At 44.0% G+C, this 16,058-nt stretch overlaps 1 protein-coding gene across 3 annotated transcripts in view; it reads right to left on the reverse strand.

The window, feature by feature from the left end:
- ANKRD6 (ankyrin repeat domain 6) overlaps window positions 1–12,568 on the reverse strand; it is a 195,417-nt gene extending 182,849 nt beyond the window's left edge. Inside the window, exon 1 of one of the 3 annotated variants that reach the window (XM_012444227.3) lies at window positions 12,357–12,568. The gene's annotated coding sequence lies outside the window, so the exon portion shown is untranslated. The remainder of the gene's footprint in view (window positions 1–12,356) is intronic. The other 2 variants (XM_012444236.3, XM_064360844.1) reach the window with 2 other exon arrangements.
- Between the last annotated feature and the right edge of the window lie 3,490 nt (window positions 12,569–16,058).

A 16,058-nucleotide genomic window follows, 5' to 3' on the forward strand; every position in this document is an offset into this window, starting at 1 on the left:
TTCTAATTATTGATTTAATGTGAAAGTTGTGAGACTCTTTCCTTCACTTGAATGCTTAAAGGCCATTGTGGGATTCTTAATTTACCTAATTTTATTTGTATTGTTATTATTATTATTATTATTTTTGAGATGGAGTTTCACTCTTGTTGCCCAGGCAAGTGCAAGGGCACGATTTTTGCTCACTGAAATCTCTGCCTCCTGGGTTCAAGAGATTCTCCTGCCTCCCAAGTACCTGGGAGTACAAACGTGCACCACCACGCCTGGCTAATTTTTTATTTTTAGTAGAGATGGGGTTTCACCATGTTGGTCAGACTGGTCTCAAACTCCTGACCTCAGGTGATCTGCCTGCCTCAGCCTCCCAAAGTGCTGGGATTACATGCATGAGCCACCATCCCTGGCCAATTCACCTAATTTTAATATTGCTGTATCTTAGGAAGTAGGAGGCCCAAAGAGAGGGAAAGAGATGGGTAACAGCTGGTCAGTGGAATAGCCAGAAAACATACAGCACTTATTAATTAAATTCTCCTTCTTATATGGGCACGGTTCATGCTGTCCCAAAATGATTACAATAATAACATCAAAGATATCTGAATCACCAGGCGCAGCGGCTCACGCCTGTAATCCCAGCACCTTGGGAGGCCGAGACAGGTGGATCACCTGAGGTCAGGAGTTTGAGACCAGCCTGGTCAACATGTTGAAATCCCATCTCTACTACCAATACCAAAATTGGCCAGGCATGGTAGCATGTGCCTGTAATCCCAGCTACTAGGGGGGTTGAGGCAGGAGGATTGCTTGAACCTGGGAGGTGGAAGTTGCAGTGAGCCAAGACTGCCACTGCACTCCAGCCTGGGCAACAGAGCAAGACTCCATCTCAAAAAAAAAAAAAAAAAAAATCTCTGATCACAGATCACCAAAACAAGTATTATAATAATGAAAAAGTCTGAAATATTGTGAGAATTACCAAAATGTGACACTGAGACATGTAGGGAACACATATTGTTGGAAAAATGGTATCGATAGATGCTCGACACAGGATTGCCACAGCCTTTAATATGTGAAAAACACATAACTACAAAGTGCAATAAAATGAGTTACGCCTATATATTAAATATCTTGGGACTAGGGGAGCTCATTATGTAACGGAATCCTTTGATAGTATTAAACAGAATTTCTTTCTTTTTTTTTTTTTGAGATGGAGTTTCGCTCTTGTCACCCATGTTGGAGATCTGGGCTCACTGCAACCTCTACCTCCTAAGTTCAAGCGATTCTTCTGCCTCAGCCTCCCAAGTAGCTGAGACTACAGGTGTGCTCCACCACACCTGTCTAAATTTTATTTTTTTATTTTTATTTTTTTTTTGAGATGGAGTTTCGCTCTTGTTATCCAGGCTGGAGTGCAATGGCGCAATCTCGGCTCACCGCAACCTCCGCCTCCTGAGTTCAAGCAATTCTCCTGCCTCAGCCTCCCGAATAGCTAGGACTACAGGTGCGCGCCACCATGCCCAGCTAATTTTTGTATTTTTTTAGTAGAGATGGGGTTTCACCTTGTTGACCAGGATGGTCTTGATCTCTTGACCTCGTGATCCACCCACCTCGGCCTCCCAAAGTGCTGGGATTATAGGCATGAGCCACCGCGCCCGGCTAAATTTTATATTTTTAATAGAGATGGGGTTTCACAGTGTTGGCAAGGCTGGTCTTGAACTCCTGACATCAGGTGATCTGCCCGCCTCAGCCTCCCAAAGTGATGGGATTACAGGTGTGAGCCACCACACCCAGCCCTTAAATAGAATTTCTAAAGTCCCTATTAACAAACAGCTTTTGAAATCAATTTCCCTAGGTATATCCCAACAGAAAGATATCTGATTAGTTATAAGTCTGTCAATGGATGATAAAATGTTTACTTATATTTCAAAGTACAACATACCCTGGCTTACACCCAATCAAACTTTTAGATTTTATTTCAGCAGGGTAGCAAAGAAGAAAAATGTTTCAAGGCATCAAAACCTCAGTTTTAAAATAGTGCTTCTAAACAGCAGCAACCTAACTTCAATCATATCAAGTACTGGAGATGAAAGGTTCTTTGATTCTTCCTTCAAGTTTTAACTTTTTTTGTTCTGTATAAAAATCCAACAGGTGTCAGGGGATTTTGCTGTTATTCATTACTCATTTGCAGCTCTCTCCGAAGTTTTTGAATAGTAAGTGGAAGGAAACAAAGGCTTCAGTGAGCAAGTTATTCATTAGATATTACATAATTCAGGACATTACATTCTGGAGATTAAGAAAATTATAAACAATCAAACAAGTGTTTGTTCTTAAAGTGCCTGGACTTAGGTTCTTCCTCTTATCAAAGCTCTTTCTTTTATTAACTTTTACCTTGATTTTAAAAAGAGATGGCTAATTCAAGGTCACAGTGCTCATTTTAACTTTAATTTGTTCTCTCTTAGCATCAAGAGGCATACTAAGCTCCGATATAAACCATCCACATTCACTAAAGCCCCAGTGACAACTTTTTCTATCATTCCTATTTGGAAGTGAAGTGGCAGAGGTCTCTATAGATAAGCTCAGACAGTGAGTGATTTGATTTATAGGACAAGCCTCCTGCTCTGTTCAGATGCTGATGATTAATGCCACTGGGCATTCCCCTCTTGGTTCCAAGATTTCCTACCAAGTAGGCAAGACTTCAATGCTAGTTGAGACAAGAACCTTATCTACAGCTATGAAACAAACTGTTTTTAGGAATTGAAAGAGAAATTGCCACAAGGGCTCAAGTTATTTAAAGGGTGCCAGCCTCGGTAACAAGGCAAAATCTCATCTCTACAAAAATTAGCCAGGCATAGTGGCATGAGCCTGTAGTTGCAGCTACTCTGGTGGCAGAGATGGGAGGCTGAAGTGGGAGGATCACTTGAATCTAAGAAGTGGAGGCTGCAGTGAGCCATGATCACACCTCTGCATTCCAGCCTGAGTGATAGAGTGAGACCCTGTCTCAAAAAATAAAGTGTGGACCACGGTCACCTCATCAGAATCTGGGGTGACTGTTAAATGTGTGCTTCCCCAGAACTACTGAATTACAATCTAGGAAGTAAGGCTGAGAATTCCCAAATTTAAATACATTCCCCAGATTATTCTTACATTTAAACCAAAAATAAGATTCTAAGCTCCCCCAACCAACTGAATGGATCCTCCCACCCCCGCCTGGGCCAAGGGATTCCAAAGAACCCTGAAAAACAGATGCGGGCAGCGGAAGCAGACGTGCTTCATTACACCCTCTTCCTTTTGGAGTTCAGGCACAACTGACCAGCATTAACATTAAAACAGAGATCTTAAGACTGACAAAACAGATTCTTTCTAGCAATAAGGTACCAATTTCCAATCTGACTCTAGTATAACATCACATGACAGAAAAAGAAGAAAATCAAAATATTTTATCCCAAAATATGTTTCTTTGCCATATTTTGAAATGGCCCTGCAAAGCCATCTTCTGTGGGGGGAAAAATTGCTTCTGCAAAGAATCTCTATTAACATAACTAGATCTTCCCCTTTCTAGCCCCTCCATATCCTGACAAAGAATCTCTATTAACATAACTAGATCTTCCCCTTTCTAGCCCCTCCATATCCTGAAGAGATCAACTGAGAGTCTAGCATTTTTTAAAGGTTTAAACAGAAAAAATTTGCCATCTACTGTCTCTAACAGTGGCCACCTACGAGACTTCACCTACATAATAAGAACTTTGGTCTCCACAACCCCTTATCTTAGCCCAGAGACTGTGTCTATTGATTTCAGTTCTTTAGATGGTAACTTTTGCAACCAGTTATCAATGAGAAAATCTTTGAATCTGAACCAAACCAATACACACCTCACAGATATTAATTGGTGTCTTTTTTTTTTTTTTCTTGAGACAGGGTTTAGCTCTGTCGCCCAGGGTCTTACACTCTGTTGCGGTGCAGTGGTACCAATCTTGGCTCATTGGAATCTCAACCTCCCAGGCTCAAGTGATCCTCTTACCTCAGACTCCAGAATAGTGGGGACTACAAACATGCATCACCATGCCTGGCTAATTTTTTTTTAAATAGATGGGTTTTTACCATGTTGCACAGGCTGGTCTTGAACTCCTGGGCTCAAGGGATCTGACTGCCTTAGCCTCCCAAAGTGCTGGGACTACAGGCATGAGCCACCACACTCAGCCTGACTGGTATCTATGTCCCCCTCAAATGTATAAAACCAATCTGACGGACCAGGCACGGTGGCTCACGCCTGCCTGTAATCCCAACACTTTGGGAGGCTGAGGTGGGTGGACTGCTTGAGCCCAGGAGTTCGAGACCAGCCTGGGCAATCGTCTCTACTAAATACAGAAAAATTAACTGGACATGGTGGTGCACGCCTGTAATCCCAGCTACTTGGGAGCTGACAGTAAAGATATCAGGTTTTGTGAGCCATGCAGTCTCTGTGACAACTACTTAACTCTGCCATTGCAGTTGAAAGCAGTTATAGACAGCATGCAAAGGAATAAAACAGGCATCAAGCTGGATTTGGCCCATGGCTATAATTTGCCAACTTTTGGTCTAGTACATCTTTTTTTTTTTTTTTTTGAGATGGGGTTTTTCTATGTTAGCTAGGGTGGAGTGCAGTGGCTATTCACAGGCATGATCATACTGCATATGATCAAACTCCTGGGCTCAAGCGATCCTCCCACCTCAGCCTCTCCCAAGTAGCTGGGACTACAGGTGCTCACTGCCACACCCCAATAGTGCACCTTTAATTCCAATGAAAGGTATCAGGATACGCTACCCCAAAATACGCAACTTTGGCATAAGGATTATTTTGAGCTGAAGGCAACTGAGAAGAAGTGGATACAAGAAAAGCTCTTTGCCTTCCCCTATTTGCCTAAAAGCAGGATATAAATCAATATAGAAAAAAAAAACAACCTTCTCCATTCTCCACCAGGAAGGATAAAGGTCAGTCACAGAAAACAGCTTTAAGTCCTTATCAGCCTAGAGACGGCACTAGAGGCATCTGTATGACAAACTGCACTAACTAGCTTTTATCTGCCATTAGTTCCCCATATTATTTGCCTTCCTACTATTCACAATCACTAACAACTCAAGGTCCTTTTCCTTTGCCTTGTCACTTCTCTAAAAGGGTACTGTTCTTTGTTGAAGATGCTTTATAAGCCAGAGTTCTAAGAAATCTTTTTGAGAATTACTCTTTCCCTGAGTTTTCTCCCATGCATGTATGAAATATACATATTAATAAACTTCCATTGGTTTTTCTCTTGTTAATCTATGTTTTGTTACAGGGGTCCCAGCTGAGAACTCACAAGAGTAGAGGAAAAACTATTATTTTTTCCTTCTCTATACCAACATGAGCATTATAAAATAGAAAACCTGGAAGCCTTTCTCCTCTTCTCCTTTCCTTCTTCTTTCTCTACCTAAATAAAATCACCTTTCTGCAACCAAAAAAAAAAAAAACAGGAAACCTTATTTTAAAATTAGGATTAAAGGCTGGGCACGGTGGCACATGCCTGTAATCCCAGCACTTTAGGAGGCCAAGGTGGGCAGATCACTTGAGGTCAGGAGTTCGAGACCAGCCTGGCCAACATGGCAAAATCTTGTCTCTATTAAAAATACAAAACTTAACTGGGCATGGTGGTGCACCTGTAATCCCAGCTACTCAGGAGGCTGAGGCATGAGAATTGCTTGAATCTAGGAGGTGAAGTTTGCAGTGAGCTGAGATCGCTCCACTGCCTTCCAGTCTGGGTGACAGAACAAGACCCTGTTTCAGGAAAAAAAAAAATTAGGATTTAAAAGATGGTAAATTTTAATTATTTGCGCCTTTTCCTTAGGTAGAACAGCCCAGTGTCAACTAGTAATGGATAAATGAAGCTGAAGCATTACTAGAGTTAGTGCACATTACTGAAGCGTCTCCATGACTCTAACTGGGTCTTGGGATCTTTCACATGATCTTGTAATCCTTTAATGTCTACCATTTGATACTGTGTACCCTCTTGGGCACAAATTTACTTCAAACAAGGAAGACAAACAGATCCAAATTTTACAACTTTACTTTCCCTTAAGAGCAAATAAGTAAAACTGACACATACACTTTATGATTATGTAACACATTCCGTGGCAAAAACTTTTTTGAAGTGTAAAGAAGTTTCATACCCAGCCTATTGCCAGCAGCTTAAAGTAGTTTTAAACTCTTATGATAACATTCACAAAGCCATTAAGACATGCATGTTCTTGTCCTTTGCTAATCTTTCTCTGCTCTATCTTTCTCAAATGTACAATTGTCTACATGGTTGGATGATTCTGAGTAAATTAAATATGCTTCATTCCCTAATAAATGTCTGAACCTAGATGGCTTAATGGCATTTTTATTTGCTCACATGGCAATTATGATACATTTTTTTCCTGTATGGAAGTCTCCTTCATACCCTCCACTATGATAACTATGAAGACATACATTTTATTTATACGTGTGCATGTATATACATATACATATATATATAAACACATATATATATACATATACCCATATATGTTTAGAAAGTGAGAAATAAGGCCGAGCATGGTGGCTCATGCCTGTAATCCTAACACTTTGGGAGGCTGAGGCGGGTGGATCCCGAGGTCAAGAGATCGAAACCATCCTGGCCAACATGGTGAAACCCTGTGTCTACTAAAAATACAAAAATTTGCTGAGTGTGGTGGCACGTGCCTGTAGTCCCAGCTACTTGGGAGGCTGAGGCAGGAGAATCACTTGAACCAGGAGGTGGAGGTTGCAGTGAGCCGAGATGGACTGCACTCTAGCCTGGCAACAAAGTGGGACTCCATCTTGAAAAAGGCAGTTACACTTAGTTGATCAGTAAAAAGACTAGTGCCTTACTGTACAAAAGATGGTATTCATCCATCAAAGGGTTCTATTGATTTTTGCTAAGAAATAGTTGCCCAGCCAGGGACTGTATTTCCCAGCTTCCTTGAATCCAGGTGGGGCCATGTGACTGGTTCTGCCAAAAGAATATAAGCAGAAGTGATGTGTTTCACTTGCTGGTGAAGGCAGTCAACATGGTTTCCTTTTGCCATACTCCTTTCCCCCTTGAAGTGACTCTGGAGACCACATGAAGATGGTGGCATCACAAGAAGGAAGGAAGCTGGATCGCTGAGTCACCTGAAGGACAGCTACCCAGGAGAGCTGCCCAATAGGAATAACTGATTTGGACTTTGTGTGAGCTAGTAACAACCTTTCACTAGATTAAACCACTGAGATTTGGAAATGTTTGTTACAGCAGTTAGCCTACCTTACTAGAATATACCTGTATTGGTGAAAGACTCAAATCATGATTTATTGAAGCATTTCTAAGATAAATGGAAATATTGAGGAATCATATGTATAAGAAGAGCTTGCTGGTCACCATTTTTGCCACTTACCTATCCCATTCATCTGAGTTTAAAACCAGTGTGAGCCTGGGCAACAAGGTGAAAACCCTGCCTCTACCAAAAATACAAAAATTAGCAGGGCATGGTGGTATGTGCCTATAGTCCCAGCTACTCAGGAGGCTGAGGTGGGAGGATTGCTTGAGCCCAGGAGGCGGAGGTTGCACCACTCCTGGTGCAACCAGGAGTCAAAATTGCACCACTGCACTCTAGCCTGGGTGACAGTGAGAACTTGCCTCAAAAATAAAATAAAATAAAATAAAACCAAACCAGTCTGAATGAGTAGAGACCTATTTATTAGTAAATTCTGATACTTAACATCTTTTCTAACAATGTGTAAATGCTACAGCTCACCTAAATCACTGGATACGAAACAAGGTAGGATGTATTGTATGCTATATTTAGAATGCATTTGGAACATAAAGACACTCTTGAAATTAAATGTGCCTCCCCTAAGGCAGAACATACTGGACTTCATTCAGTACCATCTTCATGAGTTTTTCCATAGCTGTGTACCTCACGTATTATTATTTATTGCATATTTTTCTGGAGCCTAAGGAGGGCGCGGAGAGATGTGGCAGTTGTGAGACTTCAGTTCCACATGTGCCCTATACAGAACTCCAAGATGTTCATTCTGGGGTGTGCTTTGGCTCTGGAGGAATTGGTCCTGGAGTTTTCAGGATCCAGATGAATGGCTGGGGGCTCTGAGGTAAAAGAACTGGTTGGGCTTACCTAAGGTCTGAGCAGAAAAAAAGCCTCTTGAACATAGCTAGTGGGGGAAAGATATGTCAGAGAACTGAAATGGGATAAGACACCCAAATATTAAGGGCCTATTATGGGGTGGGGCTGGGTAGGGCTTTGTAAATATTTCTTTGTAGCACTTACTAACCTTTTTTGACTTAGGGAACCATTTGAGAATCTGGTGAAAGCTATGGAACTTCTTCCCCCTCAAACATACATAAGAGCATTCACTCAAATACTTATACATAATTTGGGGAGATGTTAGAGTATCTGTAGCCCACCCCCGAACCCCAGGTTAAGAATTTCTCTCAGCGAGAAATTTAACAGCTGATCCTCAGGTTTATACAGGAACCCACTAATAAATAATGCAGACACTTCCCTATAAAAGAGAGAGAACATAGCTATTTCTTCCATGTCTTCCCTCTTGATGGGATGAGGAAGAGCTGGGAAAGAGAGGTAACATCACCCCTAAGCTTTTCTCTGCTGCTGACCCTAACCTCAGTGCCTTCGTACAGTCCAGCAGTGGGGCACCATCAACAGAGCTCGTTTTTTAAAAAAACTTTTTAAAACTTTATTTTGAAATAAATTAGTCTCACATAGAAGTTGTACAAATAGTACATGAATTCCCTATTCTATACTTCCCCCAGCCCCTGGTAACCACTATTCTACTTTCTGTCTCTGTGTGTATGACTACTCTAGGTACCTAATACAAGTGGAATCATACAATATTGTCCCTTCTGTGACTAGCTTATTTTACCTAGCATGATGTTTTCAAAGTTTCCTATTTTGGACCCCCCTGAGTGGGTGTTTTGCAACTATAGCAAATTCAAAGGGGTAATGTAGAAAATTCAAAAATTTCAATGGAAATAGTACACCGAACATGTCTGGACACTGCTGAACCTACTAACCGGAGGTAGCTTGCAGTTTCAACAGCAGATCAGGTTACATTCCTATCAATGACAACACATCTTTGCAAAGCTGGGTTTTCTGTGGTTGCTGTGATAAAAGGCAAGTGCTGCGGAAATATTAATGTGAAACAGGAAATGACAGTGGCGGTGTCCAATATGATCCCAAGGTTTGAGAAGTACACAGGCACATACATCCTGTTAGTAACTGTGACTTTAAATGATGTAAAATATTTTTTCTCTCAGTTTATGTATATTATTTTTTCAAATGACTTCTAAGTAAATACTAAGTTGTTTGAACCTAACTACTAACTACTGGAGCCTAGAGGAATTGTGAAAAAATTACTCAGACACTAAGGGCTCCATGAAACCAAGTTTGGGAATCTTTACTTTAACCAAGAAGTATAGAATAGTGTAAGATTAACCAAAGAAAGCCATGTGACCTTGAAGAAATAACTTAAAGACATAACACAAATATACCAACCAGGAAAAGAGGAATTCGAGTTAAAATCATTTTTAAAGGTCACTGTTAGCTTAATCCTTCAAATCCCACACAATGCCTTCTGGATAATTTGTATTTTTTAAAAAAACTTCTAAAACACATGAACCCAAATTACTGTTTTCCCACTTCTTAGAGACTCAAGTAAAGCTTTTAAAATTATAGCCTCCAAGCTATGTTGGAAGAGACCAGGTCTCCCCTGCACAGACAGAACACACCCTTGGGATCCGTGCCAGGGAGACAGGAGAAACCTAGAAGAAGACAGACTAAAAGATCCCTCCACTTTGAGACTTTTGGCTTTTTTGCGGTTTGTATCTTACCCTCAATACCCTGCTTTTAAGTTCAATAAGAATGCTCCTTGAGAAAAAAAGAAGAGTAAAGAATGCTCCAGGTTATTGTGGAAATGCTTATTGGGAAACTTCTTTTCTCAGAGTTTTTCATATAAGCAAGGGAAAAATTAACACAAAATCCAGAATAGTGGTTCCATGTGTGGGAGGCGAGAAGTGAGTGGACAGCCATGGAGAGGAGTACTCAGGGGCTCCAGGGGCCTGGGGATGTTCTAGTTCTTCAGCCCTGTGACACATACTTGGGTGTGATCTACTGTTATTCTTTACATTTCACTCTAAGGTTTATACTGTCTGAGTGTATGATGTATTTCACAGTGGCAGCACCAGAATCTATACAAGAAGGAGGGCTTAGGAGTTGGAAATGTGCCTAGTCTCTAAGCTCAGTTGGATCGCAGGCAGTCTGCTTTTACATGGAGCATATGCTTATCTGGAAAGGCTTTGGGGAGGCTGATGAGTTTAAGAGAAAGATTAAGATTAATTTTCAGTGCCACCATAAAAAAACAAGGAGTTAATAAATTCTCATTTTTTTTAATTACTGTTGGTTTATACCTCCCAACACTGCAATTAGCTGTTTTCTGGTCTCTTTAATTCCTGTTCATCCCTCTTCTACCCTCCCCCCATCTCCAGTAGGACTTAAAGGGCAGAAAATGCTCCCCAATTTTAATTTGTATTGCTATTTTTTTTTTTGAGGCAGAGTTTCACTCTTGTTGCCCAGGCTGGAGTGCAATGGCACGATCTTGGCTCACCACAACCTCTGCCTCCTGGGTTCAAGCAATTCTCTTGCCTCAGCCTCCCAAGTAGCTGGGATTACAGTCATATGCCACTGCACCCGGTTAATTTTGTATTTTTTAGTAGAGACGGGGTTTCTCCATGTTGGTCAGGCTGGTCTTGAACCCCCGACCTCAGGTGACCCACCCACCTCGGCCTCCCAAAGTGCTGAAATTACAGGCGTGAGCCACAGTGCCTGGCCTTGTATCCCTAATTTTTAAAAGACTTTTTTGTCACCATATGCTAAACAAATTAAGATGACAGAGGAAGTGTAACATGTATTGGTATAGACACACCTACTATACTTAAGAACAAGGCTGCAGGCCAGCACAGTGGTTCATACCTGTAATCCCAAAACTTTGGGAGGCTGAGGCAGAAGAAGACTGAGACCAGCTTGGGCAACACAGTGAGACTCCGTCTCTAGTAAAATAAAAAAAAATCATAATTAGCCAAATGTGGTGGTCCCAGGCTGAGGTGGGAGGATCGCTTGCACTAGGGAGGTCAAGGCTTACAGCCTGGGCAACAGAGCGAGACTGTCTCAAAACAAACAACAACAAAAACTGCACCAAGGTTGCTATTGCTGTTTTGGGGATGAGAAACCCCCAATCAGTACACCATGGATGGGACCACCTTGGACCAGGTGTGTTTGTCTTCACTGCCCAAGCTCTTTCCATTTACACTGGCCTAACAGAACACAAGCATGAATGAATTCATTACCCAACAGGTTCACAAAAGAAGGTGTCTAACACACAAGAGAACATATCAAGCATTTCGTTCGCATCACTTCACTGCATGAACACAATACCACGAGGTTACGTACAATACCTGCAGTTTACAGTTCTGAAAACTAAGGTTTAAAGAAGTGAGTTTTTCAAGTCACACACCCAACAAGTGGTGGAGTCAAAACTCAGTATCACGACCTTAAAGTGGCTCTTTGCTACCGCGTGACCCATCTCATGATACCTCGGAGGAAACATTCTTGACCAGCTTTGAGACGTTCACGTCCCTCTTGAGTCACAAATAATGCTGCACTTCCCCTGCTGCACCCCCCTCCCCTCCACCAGATCTACCGGAAGCGACACATCTAAATGCCCAAGATAAGCTCGGTTGAGCCGAGGTCTGGACCCAAGCTAGACAGCACGCCGGCTCCCTGGACTCTGGGAGATGCCACTTGCTGAGCCTTCGCCAATGGGGCTCCTGAGGGGCCTCGGCCCCTCTCCTGCGCCTGCACCCCCGTGCAGTCGTCCAGGGCGGGAGGGACGGAGTCACTCGGAGGTGGCCGCAGGCCTGGGACCGACCCACCTCCGCGCCGCAGACCGGACCCCCACCCCCATCGCCCTTCCTTCAAACTGCGAGCGAGCAGGAAAACGAGAGACGAGCCGCAGAAGAAAGTTCTCCACATCCCCCACCCGAAGTTCCAGATTCCAGGGAGGCAACTGAGGCCAGGCAGAGAGGGAGCCGCCCCGGGGGGACCCCTCGCGCCAGGCGTTTTCGGAGGCCGCAGGCCAGGGGGCAAGGCGCGGTGTCCGGGTTTCCCCCGCGGGCAGTCGGCGGTCCTGAGGTGCCGAGGAAGCAGCGCCCCCTGCCCCCGACAGCGTCCTCCCCGACCTGAGGCACCCACCCCGGGGTAAGCGGGGGTCCCAGAGAGCCGGCGAGGTCGCCCGGTACCTTTCTCTCCCACGCCGGACGTCCACGCCGCAGGGACCGAGGCCGGCGACAGCGAGGAGGAGAGGGGCGACGACGGGGATGGGCTCCCGCGGCCCCAGGGCCTCGGCGCCGCCCAGCGCCGCGCCTCCAGCCGCCCGCGCGCCAGGCAGCGCTTGCTGCTCCCGCGGGTTACCTGTGGCCAAGCCCGCCGCGCCCGGCGCTGCTGGGCCCTCCGCCCCGCCCCGCTGGCCCTGCCCCGCCCCGCCCCGCCGCGCCGGCGGCTCCTACGCCGGGGCCGCAGCGCCCCCCAGCGGCGAGTCGGGGCACGGCGGGGGCCCTCGCGCAAGAAAGGTGGCGCCCGGGAGGCCTTGGGGCTGGCCCTAGTCTGCAGCCCGCTCCTGGCTGGGGCCGCCACCCTCTGAAGAGTGGGAGGAAGGGGGCCTACAGTGGGGTGAGGTTTTCCGCGGCGGGGCGGGGAGGGGGTGCCAGGAGGTGTATTGGAGGGGGAGGAGAATTGCAATAGAAACCTCTGAGCCTCACACAATTCGTGGCCAAGTGGATATTTCAATATAACCATAGCTCACTTGGCCGGGAGCGGTGGCTCACGCCTGCAATTCCAGCACTTTAGGAGGCCGAGGTGGGTGGATCATCTGAAGTCAGGAGTTAGAGACCAGCCTGGCCAACATCGTGAAATCTCGTCTCTACTAAAAATACAAAAATTAGCTGGGCATAGTAGCACACACCTGTAATCCCAGCTACTCAGGGGGCTGAGACAGATCACTTGAACCTGGGAGGCACAGGTTGCAGTGAGCTGAGATCACGCCACTACACTCCAGCCCGGGTGACAGAGCGAGACTCCATCTCAAAAAATAAATATATACAAATTAATTTTTAAAAAAAAGAAACCGTCATAGCTCAGCTCACTTAACTCTGGCTGCTCAGTGCAAGCTGAACAATGATGAATGACCCAGATTCATTGGGGTAGCTAGAGAGGGGAAAGGAAGCCTTTATTCCTAACAGCTTGACTATAAGTAGCTTGTTGGAATCATCCCATATGGAAATGGCAAAAACCGCTGAGCGAACCTGGCCCTCATATTCGTATCACACTTTACATACCATTATCTCAGTCTGGTTCTATTTTCATTCACAGCCACTTCTTCAGTACCTAGAAGAGCTCCCTGAACACAAGAAGCATTCAATAAACTACTGTTGAATACATATACAGATGGATGGGATCTCATTCCACCCTTTGAAGAAGCATGGACAGGTGTCTGCTCTCCAAAGGCAGAGAGGTGGAGGAGGAGGCAGGCGGCACCCTAAAATGGACTTTCAATCTTACCTGAGGTTCTGGGTCAAGCTTATCACAAACCTGACTTTTCTTATTCCCACTGAAACAGGCCTGGTTTCCAGGAGAAAGAAACATGGTGATTTCTTCCTTTTCCTTAAGATGTTTGTTTTCCTCTCTCCTTCAGGGATCATTAGGTTGTAGAAATCCCAAGAGCCTCTTCCCACACTAGAGAGGGGAAGTTCTTTTCTCCTACTGCTTCTGAAATTTCCCCAACCCCATAGTCATAGCTGCAGTTTTACCTAACAGGGTGTGAAATCTCTCTTCTGAGAGTCATTTGACCTTCTCCAGATTTTTTTTTCTTGGGATAGGGTCTTGCTGTGTCACCCAGGCTAGAGTGCAGTAGCTCAATCATAGCTCACTGCAGCCTTGAACTCCTGGGCTCAAGCAATCCTTCTGCCTCTGCCTCCTGAATAGTTGGGACTACAGGTGTGCACAACCACACCCAGCTAATTTTTTTATGTTTAACACAGATGAGGTCAAGGCTGGTCTTGAACTACTGGGCTCAAGCAGTCCTCCAGTAATCCCAAAGTGTTGGGATTACAGGTGTGAGCCACCGTGCCCAGTTCTTCTTCTGATTTGTGCCCCATTCCTGTTGCTCCCCTCCTGGGGCTGATAGAAGAACACATTTCCTTTCTCTGCTGGCTTGTAGCTCCAGGTTTCTCTCCAGGCAGGTCATTAATGAGTTCCCAGATAACCCCTAAAGTCAAGGTTTGTACACATGACCTTTCAATGTGATCATTTCTCTCTTGTACTTTTCCACATTGAGTTTTCCTAGCTAGTCCCTTGAATAAACTTCCAACGATGTAAATGCTCAGTTTCCCTGAGAGGCTTTTAAAACATCACCATAAAGTCACACTGAGATGGGATTTTAAGTTATATGTGTGGGCAGTCAGAGCAATCATGCTGAAAGAAACAGAAAGTCCCAGCCAGGCTGCAAGACATGTGAGTGCTCCTGGGAACTGACTGGTCTGCTTTTGTTCCCAGACTTTGATTAATGGGGATTCCTGGCAGGAGGCCTCATAAGAGCCAAAGCAGGCAGTGGCTGAGCTGCTCGCTCATCTCCATGTGGGCACACAGTCTTTGGGCAACCAATGAAGAAGACTCCTGAATCTCCCTTTTTATGAGAAAGGCTCCCAGGCTACAGCTCAGTTTTTACTCCTCCATTCGGCTCAGTCACAGCCAGACTCTTAAATCCATCCTAGCACCCCCTCCTTCTGCTTTGTGAGAAAGAAGTCTGCTCTGCAAATGATCATTTTCACTGCTTTGTGATAACATAATCTGCTCCTATTTTCAACAACATTTCTTTAATGAGCTGACTGCATTAGCTATCTTTCATGTTGTTGGTTTCTATTTTTTTTTTTTTTTTTTTTGTCATGTTGTTAGTTTCAGTGCAGCCAGCCTTCAGCACACTATTCTGGGTTTCATCGCTGCCACTCCCCTGAAACTGCCTTTGCTAAAGCTTCCACTCAAGGAAGAACCCTTCCATTTGCCCCTCTATAATCATAGCCTACTCTTTCTGAGGGAACCACCATCCTGAGTTTTATGTTAATAATTCTATTATCACAAATATATGTGTCCCTAAACACTACACGGTTTGTTTTTGCTTGTGTTTGAGCTTTTTGTAAATAGAATCATTCTGCCTGATTCCTGTGCACCTTGCAGTTTTTGCCCAGCATTGTTTTGAGATTCACCTATTCGATTTCTCTGTTATATGATATTTTGTTGTAAAAACATAACACAATTTAGTTGCCCATTCTACTTTTGGATGTTGGATGGGTTCCAGTTTTTGCTATTGCAAACCGTATAGCTGTGAACATTCTTAAATATTTTTCCTGATACATGTGTGCAAGAATGTTTTTTAGGATGTATATCTAGAAGTGGAATCATCGGGTCTTAAGGTATGTGCATGTTCAAATTTACTAAGTAATGTCTAAACTGTCTAAACTGGTTGTTTTCTAAAATTGTTTTCTAAAGTGGTTGTACCAATTTTCATTTCCAACAGCGGTATATTAAAGTTGTTCATGCCCCACATCTTTGCCAGCGCTTGTTTTCTTCTTTCTTTCTTTTTTTTTTTTTTTAAACACGGGGTTTCACCATGTTGGTCTGGCTGGTCTTGAACTCCAGACCTCAGGTGATCCACCCACCTTGGCCTCCAAAGTGCTTGGATTACAGGCGTGAGCCACCACGCCCGGCGCCAGCACTTGTTTTCATATAAATCATCTCTAATAATAGTTGTAGTTTCTATTTCCCCAATTATCAGTACAGCTAAGCATCTTTAATGTTTAATATACCTAGTCCTGTTTCCTCTTTTGTTAATTGATGGTGTCTTTTGCCCTGTTTCATGTGTTCTGAGAAGTCCTTTCTGACAAGGATAT

This window comes from Aotus nancymaae, unplaced genomic scaffold (genome assembly GCF_030222135.1).
Source record: "Aotus nancymaae isolate 86718 unplaced genomic scaffold, 86718_ANA_hifiasm-v0.15.2.pri h1tg000040l, whole genome shotgun sequence".
Taxonomy (NCBI): domain Eukaryota; kingdom Metazoa; phylum Chordata; class Mammalia; order Primates; family Aotidae; genus Aotus; species Aotus nancymaae.